The following is an 11,190-nucleotide window of genomic DNA, read 5'->3' as shown; positions in this document are numbered from 1 at the left end:
AGACCAACATCGTCCTAGACGCTTGACAAGCGTGAGTCGGCCTACTCTTTGCCCTTGTTCGCCACATGCTGCTTCTTTGGGTGAGGAGTAATCTCTTCCACCGAGATGGCAGGAGACACAGGCCTCGTAGCTTCCGAGACGAAGGCAATAGGTATGACAGGAGTCCTTTTCTCCACGACACGCACCACCCTCTTCCCGAGGTTGGAGAGGGGCTTGTTCTTCCTAGCCCTCATCTTGGCATACATCTCCTGATTGAACTTCGTCGTCATCACTACGAAAGAGAAACACTTGTTAAGAAAAAAAAAGAGGGGAAAGAAAAATCCAAGTTAGTGATGAACCAAATAAACACTTACTTTTCTCTTTGATTTCAATGGCACGTAGGACGAAGGAGGAAGGCTCTGGATTGAGGCAATGACGATCTAAGATTCTCGAGTCAACCAGGTTATTGAAGTCATCAATAGTCTTGACGTATTTAGTAGCCGCTTCGACACGCCTCTTGTAATTGCTTTTGAGCTTTGGACGCTTCTTAACTGTGCAGACACAAAAAATCGAAAGATTAGCCACAAACCAAAAAAAAAAAAAGAAAGAAAGAAAAAGGACTTGCAGAAGAACGACACACCTAAACTCGGGTCTCTCCAATGATGAAGCAACCTAGGAATATCACCCCAGAATTCATCGAAAGGAGTCTCCCATCTGTCCCCAAACACAAAAAAGAACCTCGATTTCTAATATCGGAAGGACGATGGTAGATTAGTAATGATCCTAGCCATCCTGACCCAGGGCACAAGTTTGTAGTACCCATGCTCCTTTAGACGATACAAATATGTGAACTCTTCCACCCTAATCATGTCCCCTTCAGTGACGGCCATCCATATCTCCATACAATTGATCACAATCCTCCACGAATTTGGCATAAGTTGCCCAGGAGTGATGTTGAAATGATTTAGAAGCTCCATAATGAAGGGGTGGACGAGAAACCTAAGACCACACTGGAAACCGATCTTATAGAAACACACTTCCCCAGGAGAAAAATGGCAGGCCCGTTCCTCTCCATATGGAAGACAAATCTATACCCTCTCAAGGAATTGGAAACTATTCCTAAACCTAGAAAGGGTGTTAAAGTCCAGACCACACACCTCCCCGAGGGCATGAAAAGCCTTAGCCTCTCTTGGGCCAGAAGCAGCGGTATCCTCCTCCACCTCAACGGGGTCGTCATTAGACAACAACCCAGTCTCCAGTTCACTAGACCTCACCTCATATATGATCCCTCGACTACCCACCAACTCCTCAAACCAATCTACAGATTGACGCAACAAGGGGAACAGATCAGTCAATGCTAAACCTAGACCGTGACCCCTAACTACAGACCCTTCGATTGAAGGACAATGGGTACGAAAAGAATCTAAAGACGCCCTTAATCGCGCAAAAAGAAAAGAAACAGATGGACAAAGTGCCTAATTTCAGAATTTCCAAGCATGAAACTAAGGAAAGAGAAGAACAGATAACTAAACAAAGCCAGAAAAGGGGAAAAGAATGGTGCTACAAGGAAAGAAAAAGGAAAGGTAAAGAGAATCGTACCTCAAAAACTCCAAGGCTCAGAAATTCAAGCTCAAAGAAAATGGGGTAGACACCAAAAGTTGAGAAGCTCAGAAAAAGATATGAAAGTGGCAAGAAGTGAGAAAGTGGAGAAGAAAACAAAGAGATTTAAAAAAAAAAAAAAAAAAACTATGCCTAGAAAATTGAAAACCAGTAGGAAAACCAAAAATCCCTCGAACCAAACAAAGGCACCTACCAGTTAGAATGTGCCACGTGGCCACAATGCGTACAGTGCCACCACTACGCATTAAATGCGACTAAAATGGAATCCCAAGGGTCACATCTAAACAAAAAACCTTCCATCTTCCTATGATCATCATTACACGTAAAGACGACCACAGGACTAAGGAGGGGGGGGGGGGCAGCTAATAGGTCCAATAAATATCATTGTCCAGACGAGCCCATCAAGTGCCCTCGTCCTTCCCTTCCTAGCATGGACAATGGTAGAAGCGCCATAAAGAGGAGTATTCAATGCCTCAGATGATTACCAATTCGCCAAGAAGACTGTTGGAGGCCCATCAAAGCCTACATTGAATGAGCCTAGAGGCCTTACAAAAGAAGCAATTATACAACCATGAATAGGGTACAATGGCTAGAAAGAAAGAGGATGTATATAAGACACATTTTAGAACTAAACAAGGTACATACATACACACTCGCTGAAACACTTTATTCACTCTAGTTCTTATAAGCCTTCTCTGCCATTTCTAGTCGCTGACTTTACCATCGGAGACTTTGTGGCCGGCACCACATCGATGACTATTCAAAGAGGATTCCATTTGTACTTTTGCAGGTATAGAGATGAAGTCCGTGCTGATCTATCTGGACAAACCTACTTAATTGACGATCTCAGCATCATCACCTTATATTTGTAATCGCTTGTTTTTTGTTAGTAGATTCTTGGGAGTGTTGACCTGAAATTCACCCGGTGGGGTTTTTGTCTTGTGAAAGTTTTCCCTATTTATTAACAAAATCATTGTGTCAAATATAATTTCCGTTGTACTCTAGATTATTTGGTGATTTGATTGTGCATCCACGTTATTGCTTGTAATTTGAATAATTAATCAACTTAGGTAATTGAATTAATTAATTGGATTCAATTTATAACCCAACATATATATATGATTGAGTTCAAGCCTATTATACTTTAAGCAATGTTGCACTACTTGATATCTCTTTATTAGATGTGAAGTATTAATAAACCCACCTTGGATTAGATTCTCTTCTTACATTTGACATTCTTGAAAATTTTCATGATGATCTAAGATCGCTAACTATGTCATCGATCACGTGTTTAAATCTTCAGTTTTTGTATTTAGAATTATGCATAAAAGATGGGCTTCTATATCTAATAGTAAATGTCTTCCAATTGACAAGAAACTTGGTGTGCATATTAAGAACATAAAGAACATATAACTCAACAGTGTGATTATAGAAATATTAATCTAATAGAAATTTCTTAGGTGATATAATATTACGTAGAGTTACACCAATATAACTCAGTAACGGCTCCAAGAATTTTTCCTAGGGTGTTCATGAAGAACTTAAATTGAACAAAATCTAATACAAAGATAAATTCATATATTGACAACAACAAAAAAAAAAAAAAAAACCAAAACATAAACTCTTACAATTTCTTTCTACGATTTTTAAAAATTTTTATTTTGAAATCGTTGCATGATAATCTCATTATCAATACTGCAAGCTACATCTTTTTTAAAAATTTTCTTGGATTTTTTTGTTTTTGTTTGTAAGGGCTCAATATATTTTTAAGATGAACAAGTTTGAGGACAAAATTTGACTACAAACTTAGTTGTAGCCTAAGACTACAACTTTCACTAAACAAATTAACATGGTGACATATTTTGAAAATTTAATTGTTGAATTATATGTTCTTTTATGTTCTTAAAACACATGTCTCATGTCAATCGAATGTTATTTACTATTTGATCCATAAACTTAATTTTTGCATATAATTTTAGACTACGAAAACTCGAAATCTAAACATTTGATTGATGAAATAAGCTAGTGATCTTTGATCTTCTTGAAGTTTTGCAAGCTTGAAGGATATAAGCAAAAAAATGTAATCTAATTGTGAATTTGTCAAAATTCATATCCAATAAAAAATATTGAGTGGAGTTGTAGCCTTAGCTACAACCAAGTTAATTTGTTACTAAACTTTGTCCAAAGTATAATTATATTGGGCTTAAAAAAATTTAGGGTGGTCAAACATTTTCTAAGGGTAAAAAAATCATAAATTTTTTGAATTTTATATATAATAATGTGTGACCACCCTGACTCTAACATGGAGTCACCAGTAATATAACTTCAAATAATATTATATCATCTAATAACTTTTTAAGTAATGTTATTTGAGGTTTGTTTGTTTGTTTTGCTTTTATTTTTTTTTTTATATAAATCTTCTCCTCTTCCTCCTCCCTAGAGCATTCCCATTCGGGATTGTAAAACCCAACTAATGCATTCCAAATACACAATATCACCCCATATTGAGTTAACATTCGGTCCGGAACTAGCGTGGCGTAAAACACTGGTTTTACGCCATCGAATGAAAACGTGCCACATCATCTAATGAGACCTTACATCATATACAATAACAGCACCAATAAATCCCAAATCATCAGAAACGCGTATCTACTTCCTCTTGCCCGAACCTCCTCTACTTCCTCTTGCCTAAACCTCCACCACCACACACCGATGCACGTCGCCACACAAGTCGTCAGGGAGCTTTTAAACATGCTAGAGGCTGTGAGTATAGTGTCGCGATCCCAAGGTTTGTTTCCATGATTTGCCCTTTTTCCCAATTTGGATTTTGGATTATTGATGAGTTTGAATTTTTTTTGGGACGTTAATAACTTGATTTGTTATGGATTTTTCTGTATTTTGGTATTTTGATTAGATTCCTAAGTGTTAGGGTTCAACTCCTAAACGAATCTGATTGTGGTTCTTCAGTGATAGGAAGGAGGATTGATATTTTTTGATAGAGGCATAGAGAAGGCCATTACCTAACTACTTTAAGAAAATTTAGAACGATGTTAGTTGCTTGTATGATAGAAGTTTTGACTGTTGAGTAATGTGGGAATAGAGAAATCAATATGAAATCTAAAACTTTTATTTTTCTAAAGGTGCAATGGAAGATTTTTTCTTAATTTTTGGTTACAATTTAAAAGAAAAATGGCTGATTTATAAAGGAAAACCTTGTTTCTTTGTCTTGCAGCTATTTTAGGACTCTGCACTTACTCTCATATTAAAGGAAATCTTGAATATTGAAGAAAGTAATTTTGTACTCTACTGAATATAGGACTAATTTTTTGCTACGAAAAATTTAGTTTTGGTGGTTAGAAATTAAGCAAGACCAAGAAGTCAAATGGTCCTTTTTTTATTTATTATTATTATTATTATTTTTTTTTATATACCATTTCAAGAAGATTCAAGTTACAAAAAGTTCTGGTTTACCATACAGCCATGGATTGGCATTATAGTTGCCAATTTAGCTAGTTTGTTGACATGACTATTTACAAATTTTGGGACAAAATTGAGGCTAGGATGAGTCTAGTCTGTTAACAAAATTTTTTCCTGCCAGTTGGGAATGCATTCCCTGTTGAAATCCTGGACTGCTTTCCTACTATCACTGAGAAACAAAAAGTGGGTGTAGCCCAAATTCCTAGCTTGAATAGCTGCCTCTAGCATAGCTTCTTGAATGGTAACTGGTACTGGTTTTGCTGTACAGCTTGAAACTCCCTGCATAATGGTATCTCCATTTATGCTTTTGGCTTCGTAGGCAATCCCTGCTCTATTGAATCCCTTTTCTCTGACACCAACAATTTTGATGATGAGCTGCCAAGGACCTCTAATTTTCTGATCACATCTCTTCTGATCCGTGCTTCTATGGGATGTAACAGCACAGTTGCTAAAGGCTTCCTTGTACCTGCATATAAGAGATTGAACAGTTAGAATGACCTCTAGGGCGTTAGGAGTTTTCCCTTCATGGGTTACCCGGTTTCTATGGTTCCAAATGGACCAGAGTGTAGTGAACACTGCTTGTAGGTGCAAATTTTCTGATTCCAAGTCTTTGGTCCTTGCTCTATATGGTTGGGGTCCTTTCCATTGACTGTATTTTGTATTTTGTCCAAGCCTCAAGAATACTAGCTCATGACTTGTGGATTTGATATGCTTTATCATTTTTCATATCTCTCATTTTGGTTCATCCATGTAAACTGAAATGATTACTAGTTTTGCACATTTGTTGTGTTTATAACATCACATTCCGTATGTAGAATTTGAAGTTAATTTTGTTCATAAATTTAAATTTCTAGTTTTTTTCTTGGGGAATTTTGCCTTTTTAAGTTTCTAGTTTTTATGAAATGATACAGTATATAGGAATTTGTTGGTTTGTTGCACCTTTCTTTAGGGCCTATTATAATTTTTGTTTTGTTATAGCCCATAGTCTAGTTTGGTTTTGTCTTTCTAATAATTATTTTTTAATATGCACTTCCCAACAAGTACCAAACCAGAAGAAACCATGGTAGTAGGGGGGACAACTTGACTAGTCATTGAAACAACAGCTAAAAATATTTTAGATGACAAAGACAAGGATTTTAATCTATTTATCTAATACATGGGACAAAAACTAATCCAGGAATTGTCAAATTAAATTCCAACCAACAAAATCAACCAAATTTTACAAATAATGAAATCCCTCTCAACTCCAATCTGCAAGGATGCTCATATTTGTAAGAATACAGTCCCTAACAACTATTAGAGTGTATACAAATCCATCCTCCTTCCTATCACTAAAGAACCACAATTAGATTCGTTTTGGGTTTGAACCCTAACACTTGAGAGTCTAATCAAAACCCATCAAATATACCAAAATACAAAAAAAAACCCATAACAAATCAAGTTATTAATGTCCCAAAAAAAAAAAAAAAAATCCAAACCCATCAACCATTTGAAATCCAAATTGGGTAAAATGGCAAATCATGAAAACAAACCTTAGGATCCAAACACCATGCTCACGGCGGCTCCAGCAACAAAATCAACGACTTGTGTGGTGGGTGGAGGTTCGAGCAAGAGGAAGCAGAGGATATTTTTTTAATTTGGTCTAATACGCATTTTTGATTTGGGGTTTAAGAGTGATGTTATTGTATGTGGTAAGGACTATTTAAACTCTTACTGAAATAATGACGTGGCGCGTTATTATTGGCTGGCGTAAAACAATGTTTTACGCCAACTCCGGACTGAATTTAGGGTGCGTTTGTTTCAGTGTAAAATATTTTCTGAGTGTAAAATAATTTCAGGTGAAAATAATTTCAGGAAAGGAAAATATTTTTTAGTGTTTGGTTGCATTTTAAAAATTATATTAGGAAATAATTTCAAGTGTTTGGTAACATTTTGAAAATGAAAATTTTCTACTAATTTTTCACATTTTCTTAGCCATTTTCTCACATTCCAAACAAATTTTATAATAGAAAATTGCAATCCATCAACTTTTAAACAAACAAAAATCAAAACAACAACATTCTGGGCAAATAAATCATTCGGTCAAACTGAGAGAGGGAGGAGGAAGAGAGAGATCGGTGGTCGGTGGGTCACCGATCTTGCTGGCGTGAGTTCTATGGCGCGATCTCACACCGTCGAGCTCGATCTCGCCCAGCGCGAGCTCGACGGCGGGGCTTTGGGTTGAGAACGACAATCTAGGCTTCACTGGCGTGATCTGACCGGATTCGGCGATCTCCCTTTAGCTCTCTCTCTCTCTCTTTTGGTGTGAGTCATTGCTCTCTCTCTCCTTTTCAGTTTTCAGTCTGGAAAATTCTATTTGAAGGTAAAATAGAAACATAAATTGTTTTACGGGTGGGAAGGGGTATTTTACGGTCAATGGGTAAGTGATTTTCAGTTTGACCAAATTTTTAGTTGCTACCAAACACACACAAATGTGTAAAATATTTTCTGAAACTGATTTACCGTTGAACCAAACGCACCCTTAAAGTCAATAACAAATGGTGTCTTGGAAAGGCAAAATGCTTTTTTTTTTTGGGAAAATTGCAAAGTACACCCTTAAAGTTTAGAGTTGCTTAGATTTTACACTCTAAAGTTTGAAATATTAAATTTTACATCTTGAAGTTTGGTTTCATTAGCAAAACTTCACCCTCTGTTAGTTTAAACTATTAAGAACCTGTTTGGTGAGTGAGTTCTAACTCACATTTTCACATTTTAAACAACATTACACACATTTTCACACACATTTTCACTCACACATATATTAAAAACACCCAAATAACATTACTCAAACTCCTCTACTAAACACCCTCTAAAGGACAGCTTGGCATGCTGACATTTAGGCCCTGTTTGGTAGAGTGGTTAAAACACACATTTTCAGTTTTTAAACAACCTAACACATACTTTTTTACTCACACATATTTCAAAAAATTATAGACAACATTACTGAAACTCCTTTACCAAACTGCCCCTTATTTTCTTTCCCATATTAACCCCCTACAAAACATTGTCTGCTGCTAGCTTACAAAACTGGACCTTTTCGCCCAAGAAGAAAAATTAGAACATAAAGCCCATAGACGGTGTCATTTCACTGGTGCAGAAAATAAAATCACAAACTCTCTTTGGTTCATCATCCACAACCCTCTCCATCTTGTTCGTTCCACCTTACTGGCGGCGGTGAAAGAGCTGCCTCAGATCGACGGCGGTGCAATGGCTCTAGAGTAGGTCCATCCCGACGCCGGCAGTGAGCTCTCCTCTCTTTCTCTGCAACTCTCGTTAAGGGGAGACCACTTTCTTTGATTCTATTAATAACAATATTGGTGGAACGTGTTGGCTATAATATGTGGCTCTTCAGGGTCTTCAATCTTAACTAAATTTCAATATGAAGCACTAGGAGAGAGCAGGTAAAATAGGAAACTAAATGATAAAATAAATTAAAAACGAGAATATCAATAAATAATTTTTTAATACTAATGAATTACAAGAGTACTCTACAATAGTTGGCTAAATATGGCCACAAACAATAGGAAGACGTTCTTCGGCAGCAAGAGTAGCTTCAAATAGTTCATGACCACCTGATGGAATATTCAGAGTCTATTTTAGCAGCTATGGGTATGTGATTTTGGGAATAAAAAGAGTTTTGGTGAAACGGTCGTGTTGCATTTGGGTTATGATTCTTCTTCTTGGCGGAACAGTCTTGTTTTGTAAGCTAGCAGTAGTTTTGTTTCAAGTAAAATGACATTAGTTTTGTGAGGGGCAGATTTTGGGGAAAAAAAAAAAATACACCTCAACACCCCAACATGTCATTTAACAGCTTAAACTAACAGAGGGTAATGTTTTGCTAACAGAACTAAACTTTAAGGCGTAAAATCCAATTTTTCAAATTTTATTGTGTAAAATATAAGCAACCCCAAACTTCAAGGGTATACTTTGCAATTTATCCATTTTTTTAACTTTTATATAAACCTCATTGCATCACGTGGCTATAGAAATTAACGACACAATGCAATTAAAACACAAAAAATGTATAATTTTTCGTTTGGAAAACCATTTCAGTACTATTTTCCTACTGCTGGTGTACAGTTGCATCATTCCATTGGGTAGATATTGATTTAACACCGTTCCTTATAAATTTTCACTTTATATTTTCTTTAGACCCAAAAAAAAAAAAAAAAAAAAAAAAAAAAATTTCTTCACCCTCTCTCTTTATACAGCAAACTTTTGGGGTTTGAACCCCATGTCCCGTTTTAGTATTTTGATTCAAGTTACCGAGCCAGCAAATGTCAAAAGAGACTTTTGCAAAGATTGCAAGGGTAGAAAAGAGGCTTTTACCCTTTACAATGGGTAGTGTTGGAAAATGTAATACAAAATTTAGTTTTTTTTTTTTTTTTTTTCTAACACTATTTTCATTTTTTTTTTTTGAGAAACTAGACTATCAGTAGCTTGGACTTTTATTCAAGGCAAAACAAACTTCAATGAATGTCAAATTCTAAAAGGGGGACAATGTCCTTAAGAAGGGAATCAATCCACACCCGAGTCTCCCTAAAATTCTTGGCTTTTTTAGCTAGAGCATCTGTTACAACGTTGCAGTGTCTAGTATTAAAAATAAAGTTCGAAGAAGAAAGAGCAACAACTTGGTTTCGGATGTCTTCAATAATGTGGCCATAAGTTAAGTGGTCCGAATGTTCTTGAGAAATAGCTTGGATCACCTGGAGAAGATCGCCTTCAAAAACAACATCTTGTAGTCCTAGCTCCATTGCAACCTGCATCACACGGCGACAAGCAAGGGCTTCTAACTCCACAATGGACTGGGCTGCGAGAACTGGCATGGATAATGCACCAATGGCCTCACCACGCCAGTCCCGAATGATCACACCTATCCCTGCTTGGTTGCAAGACTTGAAAACCGCAGTGTCGAAATTAGCTTTGAACTTACTTTCATCAAGTGGATGCCATTTCTGAGGCAGAAGAGGGGCTGCCGTAGCTGGTGTCTGATCTAGAGTGTCCAAATATTCTTGTAAGTAGGTTCCAACCAAGGCACTAATTCGGTTGAGAGGTTGGACTGGAAGATTACGTCTCAGAGCATTACGGCGATTCCACAGCATCCATGCAATGGTGATGAAGATCTCGGCTCTGTAGTCATCCTTAAACTGCATCTGTTTGTCCAGAATACCTTGGAAGCTTGTCATGTGGGCATTGGTAGAGGACTGGGACCAGGAAAGTGAACTCCAGACCGGTTCTAATGTTGTGCAAGACTAGAGAGCATGAAAAGTGTCCTCGGGTGGGCTTGATAGGCGCTGCATATCTCTGATGTGGCAATGTGTCTCCGAACTAGGTTGGACATAGTGGGTAGGGCCTCGTTGCACGCATGCTAGGCAAAGTGCTTGAGTTTGTTTGGCACTCTCAACTGCCACAAACTTCTCCAGAACAACCTTTGATTCTCAGGCGAAGATGTACCTACATGGTTAGTGGAATTACGAGACACAAGAAGCTTATAAGCACTCTTAGTTGTGAACTTACCGGAGGGAGTGAGGCCCCATATAATTTGGTTAGGGGGAAGTCTTGTGCTTATGAGCATGCCACAAATGACAGTAGCTTCATGGGGCAGGAAGAGCTAGTTCACCAAGTTTAAATTCCACTCTCTCAAATTAGGATTAATTAGAGAGCTCACCTTGGTGCCTGGTGCAACTGTGGGGGGAGGAGAGAGATGATTGATCTATTGGTTTTAACCGGTAACCACTTGTCCTCCCTTATTCTTACAGAGTGCCCATTCCTGATCCTCCAAACCGTCCCTTCCTGAATCACATCCCTAGCACCTATAATGCTTTTCCATGCATAGGACCCTAAGGTAGAATCCTTAGCTTCAAGGATTGAGCAATCCGGAAAAAAACGAGCTTTAAAAACTCTATGGCATAAAGAACCGGATTATTAATCATGCGTCACACCTGCTTTGCCAATAACGAGTCATTAAAATTTTCAATGTCTTTAAATCCCATCCACCCCTTCTCCTTGTCTTCACACATTCTCTCCCACTTAACCCAATGTACTTTATTGCTTTCCCCACTGTACCCCTACCTG

General features: G+C 37.5%; 1 long non-coding RNA gene across 1 annotated transcript; it reads left to right on the top strand.

The window, feature by feature from the left end:
* Nucleotides 1-4,146: 4,146 nt before the first annotated feature.
* Nucleotides 4,147-5,939, top strand: LOC142643662 (uncharacterized). Its single transcript, XR_012845897.1, has 2 exons — nucleotides 4,147-4,387; nucleotides 5,345-5,939. It is a non-coding gene; the product is annotated as an uncharacterized LOC142643662 (long non-coding RNA).
* The last annotated feature ends 5,251 nt before the right edge of the window (nucleotides 5,940-11,190 follow it).

The sequence above is a fragment of the Castanea sativa genome, chromosome 7 (assembly GCF_040712315.1).
Source record: "Castanea sativa cultivar Marrone di Chiusa Pesio chromosome 7, ASM4071231v1".
Lineage (NCBI taxonomy): Eukaryota > Viridiplantae > Streptophyta > Magnoliopsida > Fagales > Fagaceae > Castanea > Castanea sativa.
Note: the sequence above shows the minus strand (reverse complement) of the source record. Positions and strands in the feature narration are given on the sequence as shown.